At 40.5% G+C, this 23,013-nt stretch overlaps 1 long non-coding RNA gene across 1 annotated transcript; it reads right to left on the reverse strand.

Moving 5' to 3' along the window:
- Positions 1 to 5,923: 5,923 nt before the first annotated feature.
- On the reverse strand, positions 5,924 to 10,312 carry LOC148053415 (uncharacterized). Its single transcript, XR_015708932.1, has 5 exons — positions 10,054 to 10,312; positions 7,750 to 7,835; positions 6,924 to 7,035; positions 6,733 to 6,818; positions 5,924 to 6,001 (listed from the first exon to the last, which is right to left on the reverse strand). It is a non-coding gene; the product is annotated as an uncharacterized LOC148053415 (long non-coding RNA).
- Between the last annotated feature and the right edge of the window lie 12,701 nt (positions 10,313 to 23,013).

A 23,013-nucleotide genomic window follows, 5' to 3' on the forward strand; every position in this document is an offset into this window, starting at 1 on the left:
TCCCTCCAGCTCTTTCAGTCTCTGCTGAAGACAATCCCAGTTTGTTGCCCAGCCAGCCCAGGTCACCTCTCCACTTGTTTCCTGTCCCAGTCTCCCTAAACCCTATTTTCTTTACAGCTTTCAAAGTCTGCTCTTCTGCTTTTTCTCCTTGCTCCTACCTCTCCTGTACTTTTTGTGCAGTCTCTACTCCATCTGCATCTGATGCAGAGAACTCCCCGTGTGATGATGCCTGTGATGTGAGAATTGAAAACGGGGCTTTTTGGCTGAGTTTTCTGCCAGACCGCTGAAATGGAGCCAGATGAGAGCAGGCAGTGCAGCGTGCTGCAGAGGAGATGCCAACGCATGGCACAGGGTGACTGTGACATGCAGGGCAAAGCCGAAGTGGCCAGGGCACTGACTGGTTCTAGTCTAGGACTGGCTTAGGCTGCTTTGGCATTACAGCTGAGGATGTCAAGTCTCAGGCACAGCCGAGCCTGAGCTAACGGGCACAGGAATGGTGAGGCTTGGCCACGGAGCAAATTGCACTGTGGCAGCTGCTGCCGAACAAACCGGCTGCTCGTTTGAAGGGCTGAAGAAGGAGCAGGGACTGCACAGGAATGCAGGCATTTGAAAGCGAGACAAACTTAGCTCTGGCTCATCCAGGGAAAATTTACCACTCATGGGGAGCGGCTAAATTACTTTTAGGGATTATGTTATCTGCTCACAGCTTGCTTTTTTTTTTTTTTTTTTGCCCCCAGCTGAGACATGTCAGGTAATCACAGGGTTGACTTACTCATGTGATCACAGTCTTAATCATTTGAAATTAACCTCTAGCATATGCTTAAAATCCTCTTTGTCTGCCATGAGGACTTGTGAAGCATGCATCAGTAAGATATCCAATAATTTTAAAAAATTAAGCATTACAGGGATTATGCCAGTTTGACAGTTCCAACTTGCATGTTTCAAAACTGGTAATATGTATCATAATTAGTGCTGACATCAGTTAACATGATAATGGGTATGTTATTTTGGTATCTTCCACTTCACAGTCCCAGATAATTTGCACGCTCCATGTACAACATAATTGTCTATCATTAGTATTGTGTGTCTATTTGTGCTAGGTCCCAATTTTCTGTCTGTATATAAATGGTCTTTCTGACCTACAATATTTTAGAGTGTATAAATGTGTTAGACTTTAACGAATGCTGAATCTATAAAATACAACACATTCAGCAGGTGTCCATGTTGGGAATGCTAATGTTTTACAATGACCCTTTGAGATGTGGAATCTCTCTTTCCTCTTGCAAAAGTGTGAGATGTTCGTTGTAGGATAGAGCAGGCAAAAGGAGGAATGTGCTTCAATTTATCTCATATAGGTGAGGAAAAATCACTATGTAATCTTTACTTACTCCTTTTCCTTCTTTTACAAAGAAAATGCATGGCCTTTTGCGGATTTCCTCCTCCTCCTCATTTCCTAGATAATAAGCTATGGACTATGTCCTAGAAGCATGGGGAGTCTCAATGGCCTTCGTGTATGCCACAAACTTCCACAAGGTGATCTACAAATCGCATCGACAGGTGATTTACAGATGACAGAATCACAGAGTCACAGACGGTTGAGGTTGGGATGCACATCTAGACATCACCCAGTCCATCACTGAAGGGTAAGCTGGAGCAGGCTGCCCAGTTGGGTTCTGAATGTCTCCAAGGATGGAGACTCCACAACCTCTCTGGGCAATCTGTGCCAGTGTTTGACCACCCTCACAGTAAAAAAAGTGTTTTCCTGTGTTCAGATTGAATTTTATGGTTTGTGACCATTGCCTCTTGTCTTGTCACTGGACACCACTGAGAAAAGTTTGTCTCTTCAGATATTTAAGCACATTGCTAAAAGCCTCCTGAGCCTTCTCTTCTCCAGGCTGATCAGTCTCAGCTCTCTCAACCTCTCCTCATATGAGAGATGCTCCAGTCCCTCAGTCGTTTTCATGGCCCTGAGCTGGACTTGTTCCAGTAGCTCCATATTTCCCCTGTACTGGGGAGCCCAGAGCTGGGCCAGGCACTCCAGCTGTGGCCTCACCAGTGCTGAGCAGAGAGGAAGGGTCACCTCCCTTGACCTGCTGGCAACGCTCGTCCTAGCGCAGCCCAGGTGGCTGTTGGATTTCTTTGCCCCAAGGGCGCATTGCTGTCTCTTGCTCAGCTTGGTGTCCACCAGGACCTCCAGGTCCTTCTTGGCAAAGCAAGGCCACAAGATCTTTTTTCTGTTGCAATAAAAACAGTGTTATGACTCCTGAAATCAGATTGTTTTAGGCAAGACAAAGGAAAAGGTGTAAAGTATTTTTATTCATAAGTAATGGATACATGCTAAATGAAGCCTCTATTCCTTTTATACAAAACCCTTGCCATCCTAGTCTTGTTCCTATTCTATCTCCTCCTCAGCATGTGGTAATTCTTCGTGTGGCAGAACTATTGGATATTTACAGCAGAGACGTGATGGTACCTATCAAAACGAGCAATAATTTTTTTGCTCCTTGTATTAGAAAGCTTCAGTTCACAGTTGTTACACCACCACGTTTTTTCTCCTATTTTAGGAGAAGGCACCAGTCTTTCAAAGTTCTACGCACATTTGAAAATGCATTGAATGACCCAATAGGAAGAAAACATTTATATTTACTTGTTTCATTCTCTGTAAGTTGTGCCTTAGGTTATGATCATAAGAATGTTGTATTATAGTAAATCTAAAGTATAAATCCACAAAATGCAAAACATATATCCAAAACATGTTGTTGTGGTCTACTTGACATAAGAAAAAAAAATTAATGCATTTTTTAAAAACAAGGCCAAAAATACTATGCTGATATTTCAATTCTGATAAACAAATAATGCAGTATTAGACAGTAAAAATACTAACAGAGGAAATACAATCCAGACATCATCACGGTCCTTTGGCAAAAACAAGAATTGCGCATATATTTATTTGTAAGTAAACAAGAACAAACTTTGCAGCTGCTAATTCAATTCATATTCCTGGAATCAAGCTGTAAACAAATGCTTGTATTTTTGTTTTAGAGGGTGGATGAGGTTCGGTAGCTTTCCATTGGTCTAAAAGAAGGAACATCTGTTGTGGCCATAAAAAACTTGATGATCAAGTTTACCACATCCCACATTAGCAACATTAGGCATTTAGGTTGAAATCCAGATCAGACTGAACTCAGTGAAAGTTTTGCCGTTAAATTTAGGGTGGCCTGGATTTCAAGCCAAAATCCAAAGCTTTAAAAACAATCACACAGTGAGTATTAAAAACAAAAGTAGGCTGATGCTGTGTGTAGGAAGCTATACACTGACTTGCCTAAAATAACATTCCAGTCTGGTTTACAAATAGCTTTATATTAGGAAGTACGTATCAAGACTTTCAGTTCTACAGAAGTGGATTGTATGTTTAAAAAGAAAACGTGATAAGAGCTGCTTTGGTTGGATCATAATATCAATATCACCATAGAGCAGAATAATTTTAAAGATCTCAAAAAGAGAAGTGGCCAAAGACACTGAAGCATATTGTCGTCTTTAACCATTAATGGATCAAGGATGCCACTACGTCTTATACATTGCTTATCAAGGGAAAAGAAATGCAGCATAGGTGGATTCAGAAGAGCAAAGCCTTCTCCCTATAGACACGTCGTTTCCACCACTTAAGACTTAATCATAGTGGGGTCAAAATTCATTGTCCAGAGCAGGCTGAGTCAGAACACATGAGCTTAATGTTCCCCCCAGATTTGGTTACGTCATGTACAAAACTTGGAATTAAATCTGAAATTCCTCACACAGCATGTTTATTCCTCAGGACCTTTTTCATCTTCCTTTCCCAGTCACCTCTGTGTTAGCTATTTGACCTAGTGGTTAAGACCTCACCATTTGTCCAAATGCTGTGAACCTGTCCCCAAAAGGGCAAGGTAGAAGCCGTGCTTAGAGCTGAGATACATTCACTGAGAAGGCAGCTGTGGCTATTTGAGACGCCGCTGCCCCCAGCTCTTTGTACCTGCCAAAGATGCCTGCCCCAGCTCTGGTGGCAGAATGAGACGCAAGTGTCTCTGAGCTGTTTCAGTGCAAAGTCCAAGAGCTTAACTCAAGCTGCCCCCACCCCGCCTTGGTATTTTTGCTTTAAACACTGGACTTTATCCTGAAGCAGCTTAGAATTATCTGTGTTTTCAGTCTGCTGACTTCGCTGTGTGGGTGGTGTCCTCTGGGAGAGAGGCAGTAATATTTTAAACCAACACAGTTATTTTCCAAACAATCACTTCCATGCACCATTAGCCACAGAGGCAGGTATAAGCTTTGCTGGCTTTAGACTGGTATAACAAAACAGTGCTCTTGTATCTGCTGCAGATTTTTGTTTGCATTCTGAAAGCTGCAAGAATGCAGCGAGGGCTTGGTTGTATTCTGTATTTTTGCTGGTTTTCTTTTTCCATCTGGGGTGTGATTTTTTAACAAGTAAAATTAGTTAACTTCAAGAAAAGTTCAAAAATTGCCTGAGTTAAATATTGCCAATTAGGGCAGATAGCTGTTTAAAAGACAGGGCTAGATAAACTCGCATTTCTTTCTTTGTTTTGGCTCTCTGAAGAGTTACATAAAACTTATCAGCTATTGTGAGGTTCCTTGAAGGTTGCACGGCAGAATGTCAACAGAGAGTTAAATCTCTGGTGTTACTGATATCCAATACTCTTAACACACAACACTGACTGACTGCTTGCTCTCTCTTCTGTGTTCAGTCTTCTTTAGTTTTGTAACAGCAAGGAAAGTGTCAAATATGAGAGATCTTACCTTGGAGAAAAATGCCTTGAACCCCTCCCACTCCTCCAATAAGAAAATCTTGTCTCAACTATGCCCCTTTATTTCTTACACCATTACATTTACATATCTATTTTAACCTATAATATGGTCATGTATTTCACATTATACTATAGGTCAAATGTTACTCTTGTATCATTTCTGTAGTACAGCATCATTACTGCCATAACGCTCTCCCAGGTTGAAAAAGTTTGTGATGAAAATGGCCTGGTCACATAGGTGTCCCATCAAGACACTTGATGCTGAAACAGCTCCATTACTGACACTCTGAGCCTTTATTTGTTATATGAGGGGCTTTGTTATTTGATTGTGCCTTAGATGTCTAGTTCCTTTCTCCCTCTAAAAGGCAGATTTTGCTTATTTAAAGTCAGGTAAATTCAGCAATTCATTTCATAGCATGACTTACTGACTGGTCTAGAGAGACAAGCAGAGGGGAAGGAAAAAGTGATGATAAGATGCAAGTCTCTGTTGCTGCCAAATCCTACGGCCTGAGCAACAAGCTGCCTCACCCCTCAGGACGGACAGGAGCACGCACATCAACAGTTTCTGCTGGCTTTCCCCCTGTGCATTCATTTGGCGGCTGACTCACAGACCGCTTGTGCTGTGGGCAGCACAGTAAACAACCGCACAGAAAACAGGCAGGCGTACAATGGTCAAAAACTCCAGGCACTTAGGACATCATCATTAACTTCCCCTCGCTATCTGTGAAAGAGGCAATTAATCCATTTCTATATTCATGAGACCAAGTGTTTTCCCTGTTAAATCTTTATACAGCTGAAGAGAAAGTAAAAAACTTAAACAAACCTCCGCACACTTAATTGCTGCTCTCCTCTGTCAATTTTAAAAATGGCTGATGGCATTTTTCATATTTGTGACAATGCAAATGTAAGTGAAAAATGAAATCTAGCCTGTGCTAGACTTTTCAAAGTAATGAAAAAAGTCTGACCTTTCCGGATGTTAAAATGCCCCTTTATTAACGTATATACGCCACTAGTTATTTACAGTGATAGCCTGTGTTGTTAGAAATAAAGTTTAATTCTGCTGTTGATTCAAACAGAACCGCAGTCAGGCCCCAGCTCTTTTAGTCCTTTGGAGGAAAAAAGTATTTTGCAGCTCTTATGGATCTTTATTTTTAATCCGTTGACTCTTTGAAGCATTACAGATGTTTGTTCATAGACGGTATCTATTTTAAACAGACAGAAGATGACCACTCAACTCAAACAATTCAATATTCATTTTTCTATTTTTTTTTAGTTTCAATTTAAATATAGATGGAGATTTTTGCCTCATAAAAAATTATGTGAAAGCCTCTGATTTGTTTCATATGAGTATACTATTTTGCAGATAGACAGCAAAATGATGATATATTTGCAATCCACAGGAATCTTAAATGGATTACTTCTGTTAGGCATCACAAATTACTATTAAGTACTTTGTTGTGGATTAGTGGTACTGAGGAGTTATTGAGACAGCAAACCAGCAGCTTACTGTGGCTAATTGCAAATCTCTTTACCCCCAAAGCTTTTTTGTTATTAATTTTTTTAAATCTAAAGTATGATACATTGCATAATCATAAATACACTTGTATTAAGTGTTGACATTTTCCATAATACCTTGGGAAATTACATTAAAAAGAGTAATTATTTTTGCTCCTATTACTGAACAGATTTGTACCAATCATGCAAATGCAAACACAACAAGCCTTATGGGTGTTCATTAATAATGATTATTTGCTTAAGATATTAATTTCAAAATAAATATTTGCAAATCCATACTTTGTCTATTCACAGTGGGAATATACAAAGCGATAACACACTGGCAATAGCCATTATAACACACAATGATTTTTTTAGTCTTTATTTAATTTATGTGGTATCACAAATTTAAAGAAAAACAGAGTATGTTTGCACTCACCACATATACTCCTGGGTTTACTGCTGACAAGAAGAGGTTTGCGGGTATAGTGAATTTGTAGATTTGTTCACGTTTATATCAGTTTTCTGGAAAAAATAAGCAGATACGTGAAAAAGGAAAAAATATATTTGTCTGCAGGGCTATTAAAAAGAATCATATTTCTAATTTACATTACTATGAACTTTGCTGACCTTGTATATATGAATAACTCATGAGAGTGCAGCCGGATTTTTTCAGGTCAGTGTAACACACGTGCAGAACTTTGCCAGAGTTTTAGGGTCATTTTAACCTGTGCAGTGATCACTGTGAAATGAAACAAGTATGTTTTTAGATTTTTAAAATCCAAGGAAACTAGGACATCCAGTATATCCAGAGACCTGTGAACAAGTACTGAAAACTGCAAACAGTTGTGGTCAAACTGTATTACTGAACAAGCTAGTCCAATCCATTTTGGTTTCAACTAATGGTTAAAATGATTTCGAGGTGAAATCATGCATTGCCCAATGACATCTGGCAAACTTAGGTAATGTGTTCTTGTTGTTTTTAGTCCAAGAGAGCTTGATCTGTAGTTACCCCAGGCTGTTTGCCGTTGCCTAGAGTTAAGCTATTTTGGTTTTAAGCACATCATGGAGACCCTGAGTTGCACTTCTGTTCAGGTACTTCATAACCTTATCACCTTTTCACAGTTTATTATAAATCTCAGATCTGGTCCATGCATTTACACTTTATAGAGATCTGACTCTCTTTCTACTGTCCCAAATCTTTTCATGAAACAGGAGACAGAGGTGGCTCAATGTGAGCAGGTGGAAGATGGGTATACCTCAAACAGCATCCAGTTAGTAGCAAAGTGGCCAGGGCCAGTTCCTACAATTAAAAAGTTCATCTCCTACATTTCCACGCACAATCTTTATGCACCAACACATATTTGTGTGCTCTGTAGTATGTTTTATATATGTTTTGTATCACATGCATGTGATCTCCCCTGTCCTTATCAATGCTGCTTACTGTATCACATACCGAAGGCACTTCTTAGGACTTGCATGCGATGCCAGTGATGCATCCCCTATTCACCCGTGTGGAGATGCGCCTTTCCAGAAATCTGCCTGTGGATAACGTGAATGTCATCACTTCAAATCAAGAGCTCTATCTTAAAAAAAAAAATCATCCTTGCAGCGTGTGGGTAATCCACACTGAACAGGCACATGGGAGAGAGCAGAGGGTGCTGTGCAAGGAGGTTAGAGAGACGTGTTCATGGACATGAAATGCTCTTTATTTCACATGCTCACCATTAGAGAACAAGAGAAGCTAATTTAACTGGAGCCTGACAAGACCCACTATCTACCTATCTGGGACTGACTGCTTCCCTAAGCTTTCAACAAGGCTGCTGGAAAAGCAGAAAGCAGACGGACATGAGCAGCTCGTTGCTGAAAGCACTGTTGCCCAGGATTCACCATCAGCAAAAAAAATCAGGCCCTTCTTGTTGCATTCCCTCCCCACTCAGTTATACCCACCTCTAGTATGTTACTCCAAGACCTGCACTCAGTTGCTAAAAACATTACCTGATTGAATGAGCTCTTGTGATTAGGAGTCTCACTACATAAAATAGTGAGGTAGAGCAAAAGGGTATTAAAAATACATGTTAAACTGCAGGATACCATAGGGGATCTGGAAACTTCTGTGGCTTGGTTTTAAGTGTCAACAGATGGCACAGAGTGACCTACTTTGGAATAAATAAATTAAAAAAGAGAGGCTAAAGTTGCTCTGGCAAGGAGTGCCTGTGCTGGTACTGGGAAGCTGCGGCGACTGCGGAGCGCAGGGGACTGACAATGGGGTGTCTCGAGGCTGCCAGCTGACTTCGCAGCCCAGGCATCATTAGTATGTGTTGGCTGTCCTGCAGCCTACTCAATATGTGCCGGTAATATTAATCTGGGTTCCCTAGCAGCAGGTGCCTCTATCATAAGACTCTCCAGCATGATTACTTTGCAGATTGGCAGAAAGTCCAAGGTTTGAGTGACTTGAAAGAGCAAAATTAAATTTCCAACCCTAGCAATGTCTTTGCTGGAGTCAGGCTGGGTATTGATTCTACAGTATCACTTCTTACTTTAAATAGATACTTAAGAAAAAATGACTTTATTCTCCAGAGAAAAAAAATAGAGTCCAGTACTTTCAATCAGCACCACAGACATAAAAGTAGTAGTCAGATTTTTCCACTCTCCTCTTATAGTTGCTTTAAGGTATACACCATCTATTAGTACTACTGCTAATTTCAATGGGAAAATCTCTGAATTGTGTTATTCCTATAACATCAAGTGTCCTCACTCTCCTCACCAGCTATTTTGTAAATTCCACCTATTTTCACTATCGTATCTGGCCTTTCCCAGAACTTTCCTTAAAAAGAGCACATAAATCCTTCCAAAAGAATAAAGGAAAATTAAACTTGGAAAAAATTTTATACTGTGAGAGAAAATATACAGACAGGTCAGGTACTTCACTGAGCTCTGCTTGTTGAGTAACGTGGTTGTGAAACTCACAGTACCAGCATGTATTCACTTGATTTTCTGGACAGCTAATGCAAAACTACTATTTGCCACCTGGCGAGCAGAACGAGCTATCTTGAGACTGCTGAGCATCCTGTTTGTAGAACAATGTAACAAATTAATTATCCAGTATAGATCATTTAGTTTTTCTCATCTGTTCAAATTTTTACAATTTAAATCTGTATAAACCTTCAGTTCAGTGATGAGCACAGTGTATGTGCTTGGCTGCCTGTGTGTAACATAAGGATATGCTTTCCCACCAATCTGGGACAAATCCTCTCAAGGGACGCTAGGCTAAATATCCATTTGTTTTCAGATGACAATTGCAGAATTAAAACACTTTACACAAGATCCATTGTGATTTTTTTTGATCCCTCCTGCTCATTCTTAAACATTTTATACCTTTCAGACCTTTTAACTCAACACGCAAAAAAGACAGGGACAGATTGATGTCAAAGGTTTCCCAAACCGTTAGCATTATGGAGCTATATTTAAACTCTCCGAGAGGGAGAATCCTGTATGACAGGAAGAGGTTGAAGGCACTCAGTCATCCAACCCTCTGCCAGGCTCCATTTCAGATGATCAGAATTGGCCCTGAGTAACCTGGTCTGACCCTGTAGCCGACCCTGCTGTGAGCAGGAGGATGGACCGGAGGACTCCTGATGTCCCTTCCAGCCTGAATTACTTTATGGTCAGGTATGGGGAACTACTGTTTGCATTAGACTTTAATATGGCGAGCCTTAGCAGAGTGATTTTTCTGGAGTGCGAAAGGCATTTTCCAAACCTCCAAACGTTGCATAAACAGTGCGGACAGAGATCAGCGGATAGACCTGCAGCTCTCCCCATGGCGTTGGTATTCAGCTTACAGGAGAAACATCTCAGATATCCCACCTTGGAACCACACACCTGCCTCAAAGAAGAAGAAATTATTTCCTTGAGTAACTCATAGATATCCTCAAAATATACGTCTCATTTCCTACAACAGCTGTGACGTCTCTTTCTGCTCCTTCACTTACTACAAACCATTAGCTATGGCTGCTGGAGTCCCCAGGGAGCCACACTGGCACTGCAACCATGTCATGCTATGCACAGACTTTCCCATCAAGCAGGCACAAACCCTCGCTACCCAGCCACGGTAGCAGCACCAACGTCACCTCCTTGGCTGGGGAGGATTAGAGACTGTGAAGAGTTCACAAATAGATGGCCTGCAGCACACAACATGTTTCTTCCTGCCTTGAAAGACTGCACGAACAGTCCTTTGCATGAGTATGCACCGCGTTGAGGTGATGGTGGAGGAACAACACACCCTTCTCACAGGGCAGGTCTTGCCCTAGTCCATGGAGTGACCACCATCTGTCACGTTTGTCTCCTTAGTGCCCTTTGTGGGATGCAAACTATAGATGGGGGGACTGAAAATGATGAAGGTGTATATAGGGTTTATGGAGAAATTATTAGTAACTTCATGGTTAACGTGCAAACATGGATCTTTGGTAAGGCCCTGAGCATGAAGACAGGTTCAGTATGTGCTTGATTTTGTTATGAATTGTCACATCAGTAAGTCCACTTACTAATAGAAAAAATAAGCACGTGTGAAAGTGTCCATAGAGTCAGGCCTTAGACCTTACGGTGACATTTTCTGCGACTGATTGCATATGGTGTGCATTTTTTGCACTTGCTTTCTCTTGAAAATGCCTCTCCCAGCAGCTGCGAATGCCCTCTCCTGGGTACTGCAGAAGCCGTGCTGTCTGGACAGGAGACCCGTGCTCAGTTAAGTGGCCAGGGCAGGAGACCCATCTGGACATGTGGTAGAAGTCCCAGGGTGACGGGCATTTTATCTCATTCAGTATCTGTTGTGGTCCAAAACCAGGACAGTATTATAAGGGATTAAATCATTAATGAAGCTTTATTTAGCTTCATGGCTAAAATGGCCCTGAATTTTGATTTGTTACATATCTCCTTTGCTTTTATCTCCTGCGGATTCTGTGCTTATACAGTTTGCATGCAGGATGTAAAAAAAGGTCTTGTGAAATTACTTTGAACAAAGGCCTAGATTCACAAAACATGTCAGTACCTAATTTATTCTGAGAAGATGGTAGGGATAATACAGTGTCTTAAATGTTTTCTTATATTTATTCCGCTGATGATATCACTCGACTCACAGCAATATTTTTTATTCTTCATGCGACTAATTTTGTAGCACAAATCCAGAGTTGTCAGACTGCAGAAATCTGAATGCAAGGAAACCATTGTTAAATATGAAAAATGGTGTTGTGTGGTACATAGATATGAGACCAAGCAACTTAAAAAACTTCAACAGATTTCAAAATGGAAAGCAATAAATATGAACACTGTTCACAGAATTTACAAGATAGCTCAAGGATGCATGCCTAAGATGTAATTTCTGCAATAAAAAATACTGTAGTTTTACTGTAATAATACTGTGTCTGTTTTGCCTGTCAGAGTATAGATGACACTCTCACAGCCAGTCTCAGTTCCACTCCAGATCACTTCCAAGATGCTGCAGATCAACAGGGTGATCAAGGACAAAGTCACAGTCCGAGTCATTAAGGGAAAGGTCAAAGTATGTGGAAAAATCAGGGTCAAGCTCCTAACAAAGGTCCTCCAGTTCGGGGACAAAATTAAGATTTTCTTCTTCAATGCTGAGACCTCTGTCCCAGTCTTCCCAGGGAAACACACTGACATTCAAACTGAAGCACAATGTAAGGAAACGTTACAGCATCCAAACTCTCTCTTATGCTCCAGCTCTCAGTGTTTCTGGCATGAAACTGGTTACTGACTGGCATTTGAAGATGACTGACACCTCTTTCAAATGGTTAAATTTCTCAGGAGTATAGAACATAATAGATTATAAAGTTGTTTGAGACTTCTTAGTAACCTTATGATAACCCATTCACTGTCTTGAAATGAATAAAACAAAGAATCTCACTGATATTTGGTATTTCATTTGAAGGGGATGTCCTCTTCTCAGAACTCTAAATTTGGGCTTACACTTAAGTCTTTCCACTGGCAAGAGAAAATTTGGCCTGACACAGTGATGCTACAAGAACTCCATTAAATCAGAACGACTGCTGCTGTGAGGAAGCAGAGTACAAGGAGGACTTCAGTTTCTGATGTTCTGTACCCAGATGACGTTTAAGTGCCTACGGCATTGAAGCGATGTCACGAGCGCCTCCAGAAAAGAGCTGAGACTAAACTGTCAGGTCTTGCAAAACCTGTCAAAAACCTTTGCCAATTCCAAAAAACAGCTAACTCAGCAAAAGGCCAGGCTGAGTAAGTCTGAAATGTGATCCATGCTCTGAACTTCAATTAGCTCATCCAGGTTAGACGAACAGTCAGGCTAGTTTCACAGGGTATTGTTAAAAAGCTTGTATTAAGCACAGTGAAAGGTGATGCACAGGTAAACCAGACACAGTATCCATCTGGCATCTCGTATAGAAACTCTATTTAAAAAGTCAAAATTAACTAAAAAGTGTATTTATGCATATAAAGTCATATTTTGCTGTACTGAAACCTTGCACGCGCCTGAACACATCACTTTTACATATTACTGAATGATGTCTTCATTATATTATAACTGTATTTTGAAAGTATGTTGCAGTAGAAGGCAAACATCTATACACAGGGAAAGAATTTGTCCCAGTAGCAGATTTTATACTTAACCTCACCTTGGTTTTGACCAACTGAGTAATTATTTTGGGGGAAAATAAGGAATATTTAACTCTTCTTCAGTTAAAAGTATTAAGGACATTTTCATAAGCTGTAATATTTTTTGTTTTATTCTATGTAAAGGAGGATTTTCAGGTGTGATAATGTAAGGCTTTTAACTGAAATGTGTTGATCAAGATCATGTTGGTTACACAGTATGGGCACAGTCCACGAATACAATCTGATTAGTTCTAACTTCATATAGAGTGAAATGGTATGTTAAAAATAACTTGATTTCAACAATTAGGATGCTTTTAATAAAAAAGGCACTTTGAAAGGACTCTTCTTTTTTCTTAAATATTTTTGCCAATCGAGTCATGGCTTTCTTTATGCCATATAAGTTGCCTGTACATTCAGGTAGCAACTAATCTTTTTTAAACGAATTTGGGCACTTAATGGGCATCTAGTCTATGGAATGTACTGCTACAAAATATCACCGAAGCTAAAATCCAGCAGGCCTGAAAAGCATTGCAATTTATTTATATTTATGAATACCATAATTAACCAAATGTATTACAAATATTTGAAAAAAAGAAGAGTTTGAAGGAGTGATGAAAAAGCATCAAGTTTTATACCACTCTCTAAGAGCTTAGAGGAGATTTCTTTGGAGGTAAATGACCCAATACCTATCTGCTCTACGCTGTGACTAGGTTAGTACTGACAATGACAGGTACCAGCCTAGATAAACTAGTGAAATTCTGAGAAACAGAATTATTTATAATCTCCTCCAAACCTGTAAAAATAGTTGCCAGAAGTGAACATGCCCCTTTCTGTTTGCTGACTGTTAAGTTGAGGCTGAGGTTAGACATAGATGTCCAACTTTTAGGCTCTCAATTTATGGCATATTCTACACTGTGTATCCTATGATAAAAACACAGGATAGAGAGCAACAACATACAGTTTTACTCCTAGTTATTACAACTTCCTCCAAAGTTCATGAGTTCACAGTAGGAAATATGTTCTTCTATATTTTTAAAACCCCAGGGACACAGTAATTAATATGTCATAAGTTTGTGTTTTACAGAATACACCATCTGCCAAAAGTGCACCGGATGTTTTCTTTTAGAAATTGAGGTTTCCTGCCTAATCCATTTTGTCTTAATCTTCCAGCTGCCTTTTTGGCAAAACACGAGCTGAAAAAAACCCAAAACATTAACTTTGTTTGTTTTCTTCTATTCTTTCTTCTTTGCTATCTTTTCAGTGTTCTAAGGCAACAGTACAACAATAATTCAACAATATTTTGACCTAATAAATTACTGCCTGATGTTCACTTAAAATAAATGTATTACCTTGAGCCACAAATACAGATTCAGCTGCTGCTGGCTGAGTTTTCCATCTGCAGAGCCTTTCCCCAAAACTGCCTGACGACATCCCATAGATTATTCTGACTCACTGAGATCCACAAAGCCTCTGTCTAACGCAGGTATCAGCAACAGCAGGTATTAGCAGCGGACATCAACTCAGTGAAGCAGCAGAGTAAAGCAGATGATAGGGAATTTTTAAGGGTGGTTGCGTCTGTGTGTGAACTAATGAAAAATAAATACAGGGAAGGATTGATTTAACCTGTTTACATAACTCGCTTAAAATTAACTTGCAGTTAGGCCCTCACCAGGAATTAGTCAGTGATTATACCCTCCAGCTACCTAATACAAGCATGGGTACCGGGCAAGGCTGGAATGAGGAGTGATGGGCTGCTGCTCCCAAAAGAGGTCATTTCGGGGCCACCCCTGCGAAATGCCAAAGCAAGCCACTAGAGGGAACTCAGCCTATTCCCTACCAGGCCTTGGCACTGGACTTTCCCTACTACTCACTCACTTGGACCTTTACTTCAAGCTATATGCATATGGGTACATAAAGCCATATACAGACACTTTAAAGACACCTGCCACGGTAACTCCATCTGTTAAAGCAAACGTACCAGTGTTCTTCTGTATTGCACACAATGCGTTTCATCCTTTATATCAGTAGTAATGTAGTTTTTTTTAACTTTTTCTCTCTTAATTCCTTTCTTTCCTCATCATTTCTTTGTCTACGTGGTGCCAGCACTCTCTGGAAGTGAACCAAAAAGTTACTGAATGTGCTCCTGGTCACTAGTGGGTGTGTAGAACACATTCCTTGCATTCCTGGCAAGAAAGGGACTTGGGAGTAGAAAATTAAGGAAGGGTGGAGGCTTGCTAGTGGTCCTTAAAAGGTGAGGTCAGGGGGGCTGGCTGTAACCAAGGAAGACAATGTGGAGAAAGGTTTCTAAGTGAGCAAAGAGCTCCTTCCTTTGGTCATCACCTATCGGCTTTCTGCGCCTTCACCTTCTTCAGTATCTTACGTCGGCCCAGAGGGAAAGCACAGTCCTTCACCGTCCTTAGGGCTCAGCCCACATGACCGTCTTAGTAATGCTTAGTAAGCAAAGCCCTTCCTAAGAAAATTGTGACTAAGCGGGCATTTGGATCAAGACTGCAAGACTGGATCAAGATTAATTTTACCCTTCCCCCCACATCTTCACATTGCATCCCCACAGTATTTGAAAAGTAGGACATGTTTGTGTTAAAAATCATATAAAAACGCAGCAGTTCAGAAGAGTGCAAGTAATCAGTTATAATAGCAATACAGGTTAACTCTTCCGTGTTGCCACAGGGGGGAGGAATAAAAACAGGCTGTCTTGCCTGTACAGAAGTTTCTGCTTCATCTCAGGGATATTTCGGTGTGGAGGTTGCCCTCTCACGGGGTGCTACTTCTGGGGCAGTGAAGGGAAGACCCCTTTTTGTTGGAAGGCTGCCTTCTCTGAGCGCTCTGAAATACACTGACATTGCCATCAAATCTGGCACGTTTCACAAGATTACAGGGGATGGTGACTACATGATCCAGATGGGGGGGGTCACCAGAACTGGGGGTTCTCGCCTGACCCCTCCCTTCAACCCAACACTTCCTAAAGGCAGAAATTTCAATGAATATGTTACTTGTTCATTCTTGTGTACCCAGCTATGGCTCTCCAGAGCTTCGACATGTATCCCAAACAGCATGGTAGTCAGAAAAAGAAAGAAAAATAAAAGAAATAAAAATTCCTTATTGAAAAATAAAGAGTGAAAATTAAAAGCCTTGAAAACAGGAGTTAATTCTGCACAGGTATAGATAGTTGATTCCAGTTACCTGTGTGGACAAAGTAATGGCACCTGTGTTGCCATTTTCTCTTTATGGAAGTTAATTTACATGCAGCAAGAAGTCATATGGCTGCTGTTGTATTCGATCTCTATTATTATCAATTTGAAATTCTACCCTTGGCCAAAATGGGAAAAAACTGCAGGTTCCATGTTAAAGCCTTTCGGATATTTGTTTTCATTTATGCAGAGAAAATGGGGTATCAGCGTAAGAGCTCAAAGGACATAATTGGAAATAATTTTGAAATTAATCAAATGTGTGTAGATAGATGTGTGGTAGAAGAGCAGCAGAATAATTAAGGCATTACGAGAGAACGATTTCCTTCAGTGAGGGAAGAAGGGCTATAATTTGGCATAAATGAGGACTACGGGTGGGGACTATGGGGGAAGGCCAAAGAAATACGTGGCACAGGTCAGGAGGAATATAACAAAGGGATGGGGCACTGGAAGCAGCAATTCTAGGGCCCAGGGTATGGAGAGTAAATGGGCTGACACTTTTCTCTCGCTTGTGTCTGGCTTTTAGATGCATCCATCTCCCCTGCCCTGCATATATACTGGGGGTCTCTCTTGACAGGGTCTGAACCCTTCCCCTTGGAAGTCAGTTATGATAGCTGTCTTGGCAACTGGATTATTTTACCAACATATGACAGAAGATATAGATACATATTAAAGCAAACAGAATCTTATCTGTGATCTACTTTATGGGAAGGTGGATGGGTAATTAACTAAACTGCCATATGGGTAAGTAAATTTGGGGAACTTTTCCCTGAAAAGGGAAGTCCCTTATCATTAAATTGGTGAAGGAGACTGAGAAATGAAGAAAGGAAAATGATACAAATGGTACAGAGCATCACCCTGCAGATGTGAACAGACCTTACAGACTTTGGGATCTGTAGATGCTGAAGAGCATAAACAGTATGCTTGGTGCATATGTGGCCTGTATAATACTTTTTTCTTCTTCTCCTAAAATATATGACTCAGTGGTTTGGGGAAGGCACTTACTAACTCTGCCATGGTACCTGAGGGAAAGCAGGCCTTGTAGGTACTGAACCAATCTGGTACCTGATAACGAATTAAAAGAGGAATATAAACCATAAGACCCTCTCAAAGGAGCGGTGTAAACTCTTACTGTAAATCGCCTAGGACACAACCAGGTCGGAAACGTATAGCTAACAACTGAACTATCACTGAACACGCAGACAGGCACCATCCTACAAGCAGGAGCCTGAGAAGAGGAGTTTTGGACATATGCAGCGAGCAGGCTGTACTTGTGACAGGCTCTCAAACAGTAGACCCGTCCTGGCAAATTAGATAAAGAGCCCCGGAGCTGCAGACTGCATTTTTATCTTCCTGGCATGTCCTCCTGCCAGCAACTAGCCCAGGTCAGACCTCTCAGACTTCCTGATCTCCAAGGAAACAATCCTTAAACTCTCATTGTTTCATTTTTTTGAGTTGTGTTTGGCAGATGAATTCCATGGTATCTGTGTGGACCAGCTCATCAGAGCTGTTTCTAGTCCTCCAGGAGACTGGGTGGGGTATGTTACTGTTATTGAGGCTATGCTATGTGCTTGCCAGGTCAATTCATACCATGTTGACAGCAGAAATCTCAAGAGAATTATTGCATCTTGTAAAAATCTAGCTGTCCTTTAGGAAAAAATACATTCTCTCTGGAGGAAATGTACCTTGAACACAGCAGATAAATGTGGCATACTCAAATTGATTTTTCAGGTGAAAAAAATGACAAGTATGAACATTTGTGGGGAAGCGAGGGAAACTGAGAATGATGAAATGCGTTTAGGGGGAAATACAAGAAAATAGAAACTTGCAGTTGCAGTGAAGAGTAAAGAAAACAGTCGGGGAAGGTGATGGGCAGGCTCGAGGTCTTAAGAAGGACTGTCTGGTGGTAGAGAGAGACTGGGTCACTCATAAACTTCACCTTCTGTCCTCCTGTAGGAAGATCCTCTCTCTTGGGAAAGACTGGGCCTCTTCCTGTCTTCCAGGATCTAATGAGAGCCTAAAGATAAAGCAAATGTAAACTGAAGAAACGATGAGGATACTGTGCACGCCCGTGGCGGCCCTCTCAGCCAGCCGCTGGCTGCAGCCTGTTTGCACAGCAGTGGAGAGCAGCAGCCAACAAGCAGAAAATTTTGACTTATCATCAGCCTTCCCACTGCTGGCTGTGGGGAGAGGATAGAGAGGAGGAGCTGAAAATGACTGTGGTGGGTATAGATTATATATTGTACCAAAGGGTCAAAAGCAGGGGTGGAGAAAAGTATAATAGTCATCTTTCATGTGCAAATTACTGAAGTTATCATGTAATAAAACTGTATACCACACAAAACCTAAACACAGCCCGATTTATCTCACCAGCCCTATCAATGACTACAAATGCCAAACATTTCAAAGCAGAACATTATATTCATTGCATTTTAACATCCTAGACAGGGGGATGAGGAAGACTTGCAGATCACACAGCAACTGTGTGTACTAGCAAAGGAAAAACCTGGCTGGAGCTGCAGAAACCGTGGTTCTCTTCCTGGGGTAGCGAACAGCCTGCTGAGTGATCTTAAGCAAGCTGGTTCACTTCTGTGTGCCTGTTTTTCCAGCTGTAAAACGTGCAGGCTGCTATCACGCATGTACATACTTTATCTGACGACTTCTACAATTAGTCTAAAAACCTGTGGAAACCTGAGAGCAGTAAGCACTTGTACAGCATTTTGTGATACCTAAAGCAGTGCTAGCCATTAAGAATGCTGTGCCAAGGCGCAGTTTCTAGTCATGAATAATAGGTACTGGTCAGAGAGAGAGAAAGTCAGTTACAAGACTTGCCAGCTCATACCGTCTTTCCCCAGACGGTCCCAGTCAAGAACCGGTAGCAAATTGCATTTCATCTAGTCATTCAAATCCCCTAAATTTGCAGTAACATCAGATACTTCGGGAGATAAGATTTTCTTGTAGTATCTTTCCTTCCCACATAATTCAATGGCAACAGCTATGCTGCTTCTCTCTTACCTTTTAGTTGACCTTGTTTTTCAGGGTTTTTTCTCTACCTGTCTCGTCAATTATTTTTTCCTTATCACTGCTAGTACAGGGCACAAAAATGGATCAGCATTTTCTTTGGTGCTTGCATACAAAGAACGTCTAAAATTTGGACAAGGTCTATCAATTTACTACTCCATTCTTTCCTACGGTGACCTATCGACATTCTAAACGTGACAACACGCAATTTCTAAATACTCTGATGCTATGAATGCAACTTACAAAAGCTTCATGCTATATATATATAAGGAAATTGCAGATCTCAAGCTATATATAATTTTAAGCAAGGTTACACCTTATTCCTTCTTGTGCAGCTATGTCACCAGGCAATAAAGAATGCAAGATTCAGGTGATGAGAGAAAACAAGAAAAAGGCCTGACCCTATATACTAAGCCCTTTATTGAACATAGCTCTAGGTCCTGTTTCAGGGAATAAAAACCAAAGTAAACTGTATTTTGATGGCCATTGCCATCACCACTTACAAGGACATTTGCAAATTAAGGTTCACAGACCTACCTGATGAAAGCTCACTGCGTCATTAAAGGAGCAAATGACACCTTTCATAGAAATAGCATCGCCTCAAAACTTTGCTTCATGACCTTAAGAATGGCAAAATGGCAATGATGATTACACCACTTTTTGAAATACATACAGCCATATACTGAACTACAACTAAATACTTAGGAAAGTCCTATACATACAAGTTCTTAATCCCCAAATACTTCCTCTTTCAAGTATAAATTACAGAAATCACACCAATTTGCTCACCGGTGGCAACCTACAGCGTAAGCACACGTAACCAGTGTAATTCTCAAACTGAAGACAGGGTTTATGAACCACCCAGAGTAAACGACCGCATCTGCCACACACAAGCCTGAATATGTGTAACTTCTAGCAATGAACGTCACCGGGCTAACGTTAAACAAAAGTACCAATGCAGCGCTTCCAACAGGGTCAGGGCTTTGTAAAAACGAAAGGCCTATTCTCTGGGAGTTGAATAAGCGAGATTTTATCATCTCATGGAAAAAAAAGTTAGAGAGAAATGCTGACTTCAACACAGGGGAAGAAGTACCTCTGCTAGGACGTGTTTGCTGTGCAAATTAATTCCTGAGGATTTTTTTTCAAATTCAGCTGAATTCTTGACCTTCCTGTCTTAGCTCTGATAACATTTTTCTACACTGTCAGTGCAAAACAAAAAGTTCACAGCCTCTGCATTGCTGATAACATTCTGTTCTTCAACTTCAGTAGTTCGGGCCTTTTATTGGATAATGTTATTTCTCCTTTAATTGATGGATCTTCCCTTCATTAATCTTTTCTATTGAATCAGCAACTAAACATTTCCTGCTATCAAAAATATTTAACACTGTGGTTCCTGTTCAACAAGGCAGCATTAATATTTCACAGTAAATGTTAACATTTTACAACCTTTATCTCTTACTTGCTTACTTCCTGGCCTCTTTAGGGTAAGGACCAGCCTATTCATAACATAAAACCTTCTTAGAAATTACAACAGAAAATAATTCCCCTTAAATAGTTCAGTTAGTCAGGCATACGTTATGAAAACAAAAATTTAAAAAACGCATTGTGAAATCAAAATTCAAAGAGTACAAGGAGTTGTAGAAGAAAATAATGAATGTGTTTAACTCCATGATGGAAGTGTCAAGACTTTCTATGCAGAAATAAAAGTAAACTTATTTCCAAAATTACAATGAAAACCAATCCATAATCTTCAGGCTTCACATAATCTATAGGCTTCGTATTTGATTTCAAAACTGGATAAAGCAGAAAGTGTGGCAGGTATCAAATGATTTAGAATGCAAAAGCTTAAAAAATACCCTCTGAAAATAATTTCAAGAACTGCTTAAAATGACACTACTTGGATAAAACATTAATCAGCTGAAATAAAATTCAATTTATGGAAAAAGTTACAGCCTCATATACGAGCTACTTAAGAATTCAGCAGCATCTCTAAAGACATACCGGAGTAACGGAGTTCGAATGCTCGCAGGATTTCTACCCCGTGTTGCAGTAGGAGACAGGAGCGTTTCAGCTGTAGTAGAGCACCAAGCCAGCCGTTATTAACGAAGCTGTCTAATGGGCTGAAACTCAGCCACGCATGAAAACCCAGCAACAGATACTTCTGCGCTCCATGAAAGCTCATTTTTCACGACCACCACCACATGACATTTAACTGTTTAAAAGTAAGCTGGTAGCTAACTTGCAGAGTTGATTCCCCTGCAGTTCTGCACAGCATTGCACTAAAGAAGATTTGAAAGATTTTCATTATCCAACCAAAATGCCGTACGTTCGGTTTCCTTACTTTCACTGAACTCAGAAGATTTAATAAGCAATTTATTTAATTCCTGTACAGCAGACACATGACTAGGTGATGATAACGCATCCACTAAGTGTGTTCATTTTCTTCCTTAAAGGCTGTTGACTTCATAAGATTTTATACTATATTGCAAAGAAGTCCTCCAAAGATGACGCTCATGTTTTTCTTTCGTTTACTGGCTCTAAACTCCAACTGTAGTGTGTTCATGTAATACAATGCCTCGCCTCCAGGAAAGCGGGATGAGGATCTGTCAAAGCGAAGGAAACCTCGAAAGCGAAAATCTTTGTAAGAAAATAGTGTAGAAAGATAAAGGAAAAAACGTGGGAAAGTGACAAATTAAGCGCAGAATATGGTCCTAAGAGATGACGATGACCCGTTTTTTCAGGCAACCTTGTGGAAGTGTATGTTGTGTGTAGGCCTGGTTTTATGATTCAGTCCATTGGCCAGGAAGGGACTCAACCCAAAGATCTTAGAAAGAAGATAAAAACATGAAGTGCCCCAACACCTCTGCCAGATCACAACAGGAGCAGCGATACCGACACAGAAGTAAACTAAATAAGCTCTTCTTTTTTTTTTTCTCACTATTTGAAAAGGCCAGATGAAACATTGTTATCTTACGCTGAAAACCTTTATTGTCCAACAGGGTATGGGAAGTTTTAAATTTTCAAGACGTCAGAAGTCTCATCCAACAGCTTTAAAAGAATTGGCCGAGGAGCCGAGAACTATCGGCACTTACATTTAATGAATTTTCTAATCCCTAGGGACGTGGTGGCAAACCCGCGTAGAAACAAAGAGGTACGTTATGTCGGTAAACTTCACATAGGATCAGAGTTACCATTCAAACTATGTCATCTGATGTCGGCTCCAAGGGGCAGGGAAGAAAAGAGGCTGATGGTAACAGAGATAATCATCGGGGGAAAAAAGGATGTCTCCTTTGAAATAATGCCAGCCTACGCGGCTGATGCAAACTGGCTCTTGTCAAGCTAGTTATCAAGATTCAAGACGATCACAAGTTCAGCTGACAAAATTAATCACTGCCTAAAGCTATGGGGCATGGCTAAAGGCATTTTCCTTTGCGCTCCGATGACATTCAGGCAAAAGAAAAAAAAAAAAAAAGGCACAACAGCAGATCAATACAGCATACACCAAATGTAGCAAACAGGGACTTACGGTCTACTTGTGTCATCCTTAGTGAGATTCTCTACCTTTTTTTCTTTGCCCTAATACTGTTTATTAAAAAAAAAAAAAAAGGATGATTTTTGTTCATTTTTAGAAGACAAGCTAGGACATGCTAAATTATGGAGTATGTAGATTAGGCAGCAAACCAGGCTGCTGAAGCCATACATTTACCTCCAGCAGGCACCATCATTAACCAAGTAATACAGGTCTATTTTGCAAGACAGTGAACCTGGAAGTCTTTGGCGTGGACCAAAAGTTTTTTATGAACTCTTCGTTTAGAACATATATAGTTAAATAGCCTAACAGCATTATAATG

This window comes from Nipponia nippon, unplaced genomic scaffold (assembly GCF_047370975.1).
Source record: "Nipponia nippon isolate SJK-2023a ecotype South Korea unplaced genomic scaffold, ASM4737097v1 scaffold_4, whole genome shotgun sequence".
In the NCBI taxonomy this organism is placed as follows: Eukaryota; Metazoa; Chordata; class Aves; order Pelecaniformes; family Threskiornithidae; genus Nipponia; species Nipponia nippon.